Source organism: Amblyomma maculatum, chromosome 10 (assembly GCF_055883805.1).
Source record: "Amblyomma maculatum isolate TAMU_Amacu chromosome 10, ASM5588380v1, whole genome shotgun sequence".
Classification (NCBI taxonomy): domain Eukaryota; kingdom Metazoa; phylum Arthropoda; class Arachnida; order Ixodida; family Ixodidae; genus Amblyomma; species Amblyomma maculatum.
In genome coordinates, this window is record NC_139353.1 from 153,541,423 (window position 1) to 153,552,853 (window position 11,431).

The 11,431-nt window shown below is 44.9% G+C and overlaps 1 pseudogene; it reads left to right on the forward strand.

The window, feature by feature from the left end:
• Positions 1 to 485: 485 nt before the first annotated feature.
• LOC146177739 (uncharacterized) lies at positions 486 to 3,599 on the forward strand (annotated as a pseudogene).
• The last annotated feature ends 7,832 nt before the right edge of the window (positions 3,600 to 11,431 follow it).

The following is an 11,431-nucleotide window of genomic DNA, read 5'->3' on the forward strand; positions in this document are numbered from 1 at the left end:
CACCGCTGCGGCTACATGTGCTTCCCCTAGAGAAAAATCCCATATCGCGACAAACGGGATTGAACCGCTCCTGTATTATCCCGTATAAATTTCATTCCGGTGTGACCAGTCCTGTACGAAGCTTACTCGGGTTTATTTCGGACAGGTCATGTCCGGTATGAGTTTGAATCCGGACGGTACGGTCCGGTATAGAGTTAATACAGGGCGGACCATTTCCATTATGCATCTCATACATGACATCCCAGTCCGGTATGGATATGAAATGGCGGACCAGTCCTGTATTGACCTCATACACAAGACAGGCCACGTCAGGTTTAACAGAAACCGGACAAACCCGATATGAATGAAACTGATACGGGACAGAGTATTTTCGCTTCTCAACACAATTCGGGCGGATCGTGAAGCTCAACCAGGATGACCACGTCGGAACATGTCTTTGTGCTAAATAAACATGAAACCATACATGTTATACATTACAACTTTTCTGTATATGTGGAGTACGCGTTTTTTCTCAAATACCTAGAAGATAAGAAGATGGGTGCGCTAGCAAGTACACAAACGCATCGCGTTTTGCTTTTGCGTGTGCAACAGTCGCTACAGCTTGTACGAACTTGCGGTGCATCTTCATATCTGCGACTGAAGATCTGCCACTTTCAACGCGAAAGTGCAAGCAAGAACGTAGTGTTTCGTTAGCGAGGATGAAATACGCTCGAGAATAAATGAAACATATCGCTGACAATCGAAATATGCACAGGTCAGCCGGACATTGGGAGTCGCTTCCTCGAGTGTTTACGTACGCAAAACACTTGGTCAGAAGTAAGTTCATTGATGTAGCGGCTCCGCTGGCAGCAGGTGAAGCTAAAACAAGTAGTATTACAAGAGTTGGTGCACCGCATATATCTATATGTAGCAAAATTGCGCGCGTTCGAAGACGATGACAAAACACATAAGCACTAGTAAATTGTGACATCCCGAGGTTTGTCTGCAAGAAAGCGATACATTGTAAAGATGCGGGACACGGATAACCCTGCGTGATAGCCCGGAAAAAGATTCAGCGTGTTTGAATGGCGATCGTTCAATTACAACCACAAATTCTACAGGCTACAAAAATACACAAACTACGAAAGAGCAGTGTAGACTACATAAGCAGAAATATAACCGCTGCCTCCGTATGCTTCCGTGGTGTAGGGGTTAAAGTGCGTGCTTGCTGACCGAGAAGACCGAAGTCTAAAAAACGCGCAAATTTTTTTCTTTTCCATTTTTCTGTCTTTTTATTCTTTTTTTTTCGTTTTCAAATATTATTGTATTATTCTGTAGCTCTGCATGATTTTTGCAGCCTGGCGTCTAGTTTTTCTTGTGAAACAAAGGCCGCGGACTATACAGGAATTTTTGAAATGAGAGCTCCGCGCGGTTTAATTTCGGTTAAGCCTGTATCAATTAACCAGAAACCGGACGAACGTGTCATTTCCGGAACTGATACCGGGCAGAGTTTTTCCACTTCTGAACAGAAGCCGGGCCGATCGATGAAACGCAACCAGAATGACCATGCCAGACACGCCAGCGCACTAAATAAGCATGATACCAAACATATAGAACTATTCTCTATACGAAGACACGCATTGTTTCACAAATACCTCGAAAATACGAAGCCGTTGAAGTGTGCACTAGGAAGCATGTACGCGCGTCGCGTTGCTTTTGGGCGTGCAACAGTCACTGCAGCTCGTACGATCTTGCGGTGCGTCTTCATATCTGCGACTGAAGATCTGCCACCTTCAACACGAAAGTGGAAGCACGAACGTATCGTTTCGCTAGCAATGACAAAAAACTGCTCGATATAAAATAAACAAACATCGCTGACCATCGAAAGACGCGCAGATAGCCGCGCACCGGGCGACGCGTTCTCGAATGTTTACGTATTGAGACCGCTCATTGGAAGTGTATTCATTGACGTCGCGGCTCCACTCGTAGCACGTCAAGCTGAAACGCCCTGTATTAAAAGTATTTAGTGCACCGGATATCTCTGTATGTAGGAAAACTTACAAGCGTTCGTAGACGATGAAAAACACATCAGCACTAGAAAATTATATCTTGAGGTTTGCCTGCAATAAAGCGACGCATTATAAAAATACGAGACATTTGTAAACCATCGTGATAGCCTGGAAAAAGATTCAGCGTGTTTAAAGGGCGATCAGTGAATTACGGCCATCAACTCTACAGCGAAAAAAATATACGAAGTACGAAAAAGGAAAATTAGCTACACATACTGAATAACAACCATTGTAACTCTAAGCCACTGTATACAGAGTAGTGAAGAAGACGAAGACGCTGTTCAAAGCGGTTGCGTTTCGCGATGTTCTCAACTCAAAGGCTTCAATCGGCCTCTGGACGAGGTACTGCTCAGGCTAATGCCAGCAGCAATGAATACCGGATTGTTTTGCCCCGTCTCCCAGCAGGTAAGCTGGTCGCTGACTCCGTTTTCTTGCATGCGGACCTTGCCCGACGCCCGTACCGGGCACAAGACTTCAGAGACTCCCGTCAGAATGTTGTGGACCTCAAGGAAATTAGTTCAATTGGCCAATTTCAAATGTCTCATGTATGGATGGTCACCTGCAAGTCTGCACAATCGAAAGAGAAATTGGTGGCTTGCGGTGATCTTGTCGTTAAGAGCCGCCGTTGTGTCGTTGTGGACCCAGAACCAAAACGTGGTGAAATTGAATCTTCTGTGGCTTCCCGAACGCTTGGAAGATGCCTTCATACGTGAGGCACTACAGGCGTACGGGAAGGTGACTTCCATTTCGACGGAAAATTTTAAAGTGGCGGACATGGAAGATTTGAGAACGCTGAACCGGGATGATGTTGTGTCTCTCGCTGAAGGAGTCGGCGTTGGCGACGTCCCGCATGCACTGACTATTTGTGGTATACAGAGCCTTGTTTTAATACCAGGGAGGCCACCGCTCTGCCTCCGATGCACCCGTGTTGACCACATCCGTAGGCACTGCCGTACTCCGCATTGTGACGACTGCCGACGGTTCGGTCACACCGTAGAAGAGTGCATCGTTACCTATGCGTACAAGTTGCGGCATTGTGTGCGGCCACCGGAAGACGTCATACAAGAGCATATTATGGACGCCACAGAAGTGCTTGACGCGGCTGGTGTCCTCTCAGTTGCTACTGTGGACACGGCTACCACAGCTAATACAACGGTTGTTCCTCAAGGTGACTCCAAGGAAAGTAAGACGCTGCTTCGATATGAGACGCCGAATCCGGCACATGATAAGGAGCCTGCCACCTGTTCTAATGCTGCCAAAGATACCGCCCCGGTTACTCCAGCCACGGAGGTCAACGCCGAGGAAGAGCTTGCAGGTCAGCCCACTCTACCTGCAGCTGAGGCCGTCCCTCTTGTTGAAGAGCATCTTCATCAGCGCAAGAGAAAATGCGCATCTGACGCGAGTGAAAATGATGATCTGGTAAGCGTGAAGCATCGCCGCCGCCGGCGCACGTCAAAACACAAGGGGAAGTGCCAACGTTCGCGTTCCCGCAGTCGTAGTGGAGGTCCGGAGGCGACGTCGCCGTCTCCGGAGAGACAAATGCAAGCCTAGTTAGTCCTTGTGTGGTCACCATGGCGACCTCTGAGGAGCTAGTGTTTGCAACGCTGAATGTGCGTGTGTGTTGTGTATCTTCTCTTGTGTTTGTGTTTGTTGCGCCACATTTCTGAATACGATGCAGCACCAACTTGCCCCTCAAGCCGTTATTTTGGAACGTGGGAGGCTTTAGGTCTCATCAGAAGCAGGTGGAACTTCGTCGACTTTTCAGCAGCAGGCGGCTTGATTTTGTCGCCGTCCAGGAAACGAAGATTGAGTGAGCAGGACACAGAGAGGGCACTAGGACCCTTTTTGTCTGATTACAATGTTATTGTGACGCATGCTATTGGTTTTTCGGCGGGTAGCTTCCTATTTCTGCGAAGGGCTCTCCCTTATTCTGGGTTATCTTACTATACTGACTCTGATGGGCGGCTAATGAGTTGTGATTTTTTGCTCCACGGGAAGCCATGAAGACTTATCAACATTTATGCTTTTAATAGTGCAGCTGAGCGTGTTGATACGTTTGAAGCCATGACTAACCTCCTAGATTGTGATAAGAATGTTGTGCTAATGGGAGACTAATTGTGTATGTTGCATGAATTATCGTGCTGGGCCTAGTGTACACAGATACAGAAGTGGCGAAGTGTTGTCGCGTGTTATAGATGATTCAGGACTCATTGATACAGGGGCCTCATGTCATGCAACTCCACTATTCACGCATATCCAGGGGAGGTCCCACGCGCGCCTAGACAAGATTTCTGTTTCTTCCACGCTGATTTCCCGTGATTTGTTGTGTGAAACTGTAGCGGTTTCGTTTTCAGATCATTGTGTGGTGGTTTCTCGGCTCGGGAGAACTTACTGTTCAAAATTTAGGCCGCAATGGGAGCATTAGAAGCTAAATTCTTCACTTGTAAATGATCAGGCGTTTGCCTTTCGGATACGCTCCCAGCTACAAGTGTGTTTGACAGGTGCCATGCCAATATTTGCTGCATGGGAGCTGTTTAAACAGGAGGTGCGGATATATCTATTGAAATTGCGTCTGTTAGGTCATTTTACAGGAAATTACAAGAGAGGACATTGCATAAGAGTTTGTATTACCTCTATGAATTAGAATGTGAGGCACCTGGAGTATATTTAGACGAAATTGCTAGGGTAAAGTGTGACTTACAAAAACAGGACGCTGCAAGATACATGGGGCGCCCGAGTTCCATCTCGTACAAATCGTGCATTGCACCCTGAAACCCCTACGCGACAAGCTCTATTTGATGAGCACCGTAATGCTACGGCCAAATTGATACCGGGAATGATGTCCAATGGCACCCTAGTAAAGAAAACGTGTGACAAATCTCTGTGTTTGTGAGCTATTACACGACACTGTTCAGTGACGCTTCTGCTACTTCTAATTCGGATCTACTAGCTAACTTTAAAGCTCTTATAACGCCTTTATCAGATGAAGACTGTGCTCTTATCAATGGCCCTTTCACGTTGGAAGAAATAGAGCACGCACTTGACCAATTACCCCTCTCCAAAACATTTGGCCCTGATGGCATATCGTGCGGGTTTTACAAAACTTTTAAACTTTTGCTGAGCCCTATCTTGCTGCAGATCTTCGCTTTAGGTTTCGATGTGGGGTTCCTTCCTCAGTCCTTTACTAGGAAACACACAGTCTTAATTCCAAAGAGTACGGATAAAGAAAAATTGCTCTCAGTCGATGGCTATAGGCCAATCACGTTGGCAAATGTGGACTACAAAATTTTTGCAAAAGTTCTATCGAATCGTTTACAGTATGCCATGACGGTTCTCATTGGCCCTCATCAGACGTGCGGCTTGAGTGGACACTCCATACAAAATAACATGCATATTGCACGTACAATTATCGAATATTACTTTGGCTTTTATGAGCAGCTTGCTCTACTCCAGATTGACCTTGCGAAGGCATTTGATCGTGTCGGCATTCGTTTCTATTTTCTCTTCTCGAGCGTGCAAATGATGAATGAACTGTACTGAAAGGGGTGCAACTTTGTTACGACAACTGTTCCACTCGCTTGATTGTTAACGGTGATCTCTCAAAGCCTGTGCCAATTCGATCGTCCGTGAAGCAGGGTTGACCTATGTCACTGCTGCTCTTTGCCCTCTACCTAGAACCACTTTGTTTGAGTGTACTGCAAAACCACAGTATCCATGGTTATGTTGCCTTCAGTAACAAAGTGAAAGGGCTTGCGTACGCCGACGATTTGGCGTTTTTCTGCACAGACAAACCCAGCATTGACAAAATTATAACCATCATTGAGCTGTTTGGGATTGTATCTGGCGCTCAAATGAATAAGTCTAAGAGTTCGGATCTATGGTTTGGTTCATGGGGAGCAATGCCGACTTATTATGCTGGAATTGAATGGTCTCGTGTTCCCCCTAAATACCTTCGATTCCCCTTCATGCATTCAAGTTTAGTGGACGTTACCGGAAAGAGCGGGTCACGGCACTCAAAAGCTATGCTCAGACTTTTGTTCCGCACCGCCTATCAATTTTAGTCGAGCACAGGCATGTAACATGTTTCTGGCTACAAAACTTTATTTTTTTACAGGTACTCCATTGCGCGAGGAATTACATCCACAGGTTTCACAGAACGTTTGCGACGCTCATATGGTCGTCCAGTTTTGAGCCTATGAGGCGCGATAACTTATTCAGGCCTGTTTGTGCTGGCGGACTAGGTTTGACACATATCTATATCAGACAGTTAGAAGCTCGTTGCTTCTTTTTCCGTAATAGCTCCCATCCAATTACCAGAGCATCCCTGCACACTAATCTAGTGAACCTTCTTCCAAACTTAGTGGTCTCTTGGTTTGGTTTTATGTGGTTTCATGAAAGAAATTTACGATTCAGTGCGTTTTCTGGCGGTTTGCTTTTCTTATGAGTACTTATTCTTTGTTTCACGGAAAAATATATACCATAATTTCATATCTATGTTGTTCCCGCCTCCCTTAAATCGTTCACTCAATTCCAATAATATGGAGCATGATGTGTTAAAAAGGGTGCGCAAAATGCTGATCTCGCCTTCTACTGAAACATTTTTCTTTAAACTTCATACCAAGGTTTTGCCTTTTAAAGTGTGGCTTCAGAAAAAAATATTTTCGTTTCTTCTGTTAATTGCAGGTTATGTGATACACCTAAAACCATCGAACACTGGTTTATTGCCTGCAAAGATGCAATATTATTTTGGGACGTTCTGTAAAGAACATTGAAGAAAGGCTTTATTTTGAATTGCCACCATGTGCGTTATTTGATAACCACCGAACATGACCACGAATCCTTTGACATGAACTTCCTCCATGGACTGCACAGCCCATGGAAAACTCGTATGTTGGACCGGAATGCTGAACCTCTAATCTCCCCCGCTACTCATTTTGGTCAGATGGTACACCAGCTTAGAGACACTTACGAAGATAGTGACCATCAACCTGACTGGATGCCATTTTTGATGTGTTGTCTTTACTTGCCACCGTTTTAGTGAAGTTGTGCTAAGTCGTATTTTAGTTGAGTGGTGTTGTGTTGTATGTTCCAATTGGACGTTTCGCCTACAGGCTGATTACTCTGTAAATAATGTTTATAACTCTACGCTGAATTTAAAAGCATGTAATAAACACCATGCTGAAAAAAAAAGAGTAGTGGTTAAGGTGCCCGTCTAAAGACCATGAGGGCCGGGGTTCGATTCCATAATTGGTAATAAAAGTTTTTTATTTTATTTATTATTTTCTATGTAGTCGTATTATTTTGTATTGTTTCATGCTTTTTCCACCCTGGCGACGCGTTTCTTTCCGGAAGCGAGGGCCGTCAACCATACAGGCCATTCCGCGCTGTTTCATTCCGGACTTTCCAAGGCAGTACAGGAATTTCCTGAAACAGCCAACAATCATGTATCCCAGATTCTGTACAGTAAACCTGTATGCGATTTCCTGTACAAAAGTTATAAGGATTTTTCAGTAGGGTCCTGTTTAGACGGTTGGGATTACTTGGCACGAGTTCTCGTATTATGTCACACCAGCCGGACCATGATGATTAGTTTGTGCGTGTGACAACGCTCAAATGCCCCCTGATCTTCCCAAAGACCCTTTTCCTTTTTACAGGGTGGCACGAGTCATAACTTCCCGCAAAATTACTGCCCCAGTCAAGGAGAGCAAAAGGCTATGATGGAAGTTTGTTAGCTTGTTGGCATATCATATTATGTTCGTAAATCATTATAGTTAGTAAACTGGGGCCGAAATATGTGGGAGGAACATATAAACTGGGTTAAACCCCTTTACTGGATTGCTCGTGTCCCTCCCACCTAGTCATGTCCCTGTTGGCAAGGTACAGTTTTTCTAACAAAAGGAAGACGATTGCTTGAAACGTAGTCCTTAAGGGCTAAAATTGTTATAAAAGAGAGCAAAATATATAGTGTCATATTCGTAGCAATGAGAGCTGGTGCGTCAAAATTGTTGCAAACAGACCGCGCCTACTCAGTGGTAAAAAAGGGGGATTTTGTGTAAAACTGCGAAACAAGGCAGTAAAGCGTGCAATGCCCACTGTATGCAGACATTGAAGAAAACAATGAGTAAACACTGGCACAACGGGGCCACAAATCGGCGAAAACATAACTCGGTGGTGCATATTATTTTACACGGGTGATAAGAGGACGTTTCCGGTAACAAAAAACTAAATTGATGGCCCCTACGGTTTCCACGTGTGAATGTACGTAATAGTTTTTTGAACACTCAGAAGGGTAAAAGGGCAGGACATCTATGAAGTCTCTTAAGTGGTGCATGTGAGAAATGGCACAACAATTAAGGCGAAAGCCTTTAATGACTCATCACTGTCGTCAGCAAAAGTGTCACGCTTTAGCGGTTGCTGTGGTACTTAAAAAATAACTAATAAACTTTGTCTCCTACCGGGGAATCGAATCTCCATCCCTTGGATCGCCTGCCCAGCGTGTTACCACAACGCTCTTCATAATTACCCTTGTCTGCAGTGAGAATTAAGCTTCGATTGAGGAGGTATGATCTGGATCTAAATTTCATTAGAATATGCTGTGGAAGTGAGGAATCGATTTCAAGAATTAGATCTAGAAGACAGAGAGCCCGAAGAGATGTGGACCGATGTTCGTGATATAATACAAGAAGCTACTAAGGTAGTTCCAAAGCAAAAGAAATGCAAGAAAGAAAACTGGTTATCTGAAGAGGCTTTGCAAATAGCTGAGGAAAGGAGGATGGCAAAAGTTATGGGGGAAAGAGAAAGATACAAGGTTCTCAATGCGGATTTTCAGAAAATAGCAAGGAGAGATAAGAATGCCTTCCTTAACATACAGTCCCAAGCAGTTGAGGACAACAGCCAATTAAGGAACACAAGAGCTCTGTATAAGACAATCAAAGATATCAAAGGAAGCTTCTGTGATAAGCTGGGCGTGATAAAGGACAAACGAGGCAAGGACCTCACTGAAGTCTCAGAGATAAAGAAGAGGTGGCAGGAATACACAGAAGAACTGTACAAGAAGGTCCCGAAAGTGCAAACCCAACATAAGACAGTTGTGATTACTGATCTCGAGCCGGGTATCCTGAAGAGTGAAGTTGAGTGGGCCATAGCCAGCCTTGCTAAGAACAAAGCTAGCGGAATTGATGGTATTCCAGCTGAGTTGCTTCAAAACCTCAACCATGACGCTGCTAACATTCTGCATACATTATGTCAGAAGATTTGGACAACCGAGCAGTGGCCACAGGATTGGAGGAGGTCAGTTTACATCCCCATCCCAAAGAAAGGCAGTGCAAAGATTGTTCCAACTATCGCACGATCGCGCTTATTTCGCATGCTAGCAAGGTGATTTTGAAAATCCTCCAAGGTAGGCTGCAGCAGTATGTGGATCGGGAGCTTCCGGACGTGCAAGCTGGGTTTCGCAAGGGCAGAGGAACTAGAGACCAGATTGCCAACCTTCGCAGAAAAGTGGAAAAAGCAAGAGATTTCCGGAAACCCATGCACTTCTGCTTTATTGATTATGCAAAAGCGTTTGACTGCGTATATCACAGCAGATTGTGGCAAGCTCTCCAAGAGATGGGAGTTGCAAGTCACCTCATCTGTCTCCTCAGGAACCTGTATGAAGGGCAAGAGGCCACAGTCAGAACAGGGCATGGTCTTACTGATTGGTTTCCGATCGAGAAAGAAGTGAGGCAAGGCTGCATACTGTCGCCCTGCCTATTTAACATATATGCAGAGTGCATCATGAGGAAGGGCGGTCTGGACGAGTCTTCAGCTGGCGTGAAGATTGCTGGAAAACGTATCAACAACCTTGGATATGCGGATGATACCACTTTAATGGCAGAAAGTGAAGTGGAACTCAAAGGACTTCTGATGCGCGTACAAGAAGAGAGTGAGAAGTTTGGGCTTAAAGTGAACATTAAAAAGACAAAGATCATGGCGTCTTGCCCTATCAAGTCCTGGAGCATCAATGGAGAAGTGGAAGCTGTGACAGATTTTCTCTTCTTGGGCTCCAAGATTAATTCGGAAGGAGACTGCAGCCATGAAATTAGGAGATGCCTGCTTCTGGGAAAGAGAGCAATGGTTAGCCTTGACCGCCTAGTAAAGAGCAGAGACATTAGTCTGCCAACCAAGATCCGTATAACTCGTGCTATGGTCTTTCCAGTTGTGATGTATGGATGCGAGAGTTTGACTGTGAAAAAGGCTGACCGCCGAAGAATTGACGCATTTGAATTGTGGTGCTGGCGAAGATTCTTGAGAGTTCCTTGGACTGCCAGAAGATCAAATCAGTCGATATTGTCGACCATAAACCCTGACTGGTCATTAGAGGGTCAAATTCTAAAGTTAAAACTCAGCTACTTTGGTTATCTGATGAGAAGAGAGGAGTCGCTGGAGAAAGATTTGATGTTGGGAAAGGTTGAGGGTCGCCGGAGAAGGGGTAGGCAGCGAACGCGATGGTTAGATGGCATCCTCGAGGCACTGCAGATGAAGTCATGTGATGTTATGAAGATGGTGAAAGACCGGAAAGCGTGGCGTGACATGGTCCATAGGGTCACGAAGAGTCGGACACGAGTGAACGACTGAACTGAACTGACAGTGAGAATGATAGCGAGATTTCGCGAGTGACAGGCACTGCGCCTTTCCTTTCCTGGATGCGAATTATAGAACGCCGGTGAACTTTAATTCGTTCAATGAGATGCTGGTTGTGTTCGACAAGGGGCGCGCGATGTACCGTCACGACAGGTAATGACGTTACAAGGGGATTCATTCATTACGAAGCTGACCCCAGCGGGCGATCAAATCCGGCGTCCGTGCTCCCTTTCCTTTGCCGCTACCTCGAACGCCGCACCGCACAGCAAACAGAAGCAGACGCAGATGTCAAGGAGGCGTTAGTATAGCAGGCATCAGCGCTGTTTGAAATTGATTTACAGGATAGAAAAGGGATAGAAACGTTTTATGCTGCGAATGACAGTCAAATATTCATCTTGAGCTACCTAATATATAGTTTTGCTATCAAATTGTGTTGCCGCTATCTTCCCAATAGAGGCGCTTATTTTTCGAATTTTTTTAAAGAATCAGTAAAGCATGATTTTTGGTTACTTGAACGAATGTTGACGGTTGGTATATGTTTATCACGTGAATCATTTATTTATTTTTAAAGATTGCCCAGTTATCATGTGTTGATTGAATGTCATATGTAGCTTCTTATGCAGGAAAGTAGGTCTTAAGTTCTTGATTTATCGCCCCTTAATGACTATTTTCTTAAAGTGTTACAGTCTTCTTCAAGGTCATATTTGGTATTACAAGAAAAAAGCAGGCGGCTGGAATGACATTTTGGTCTATAATTCTCT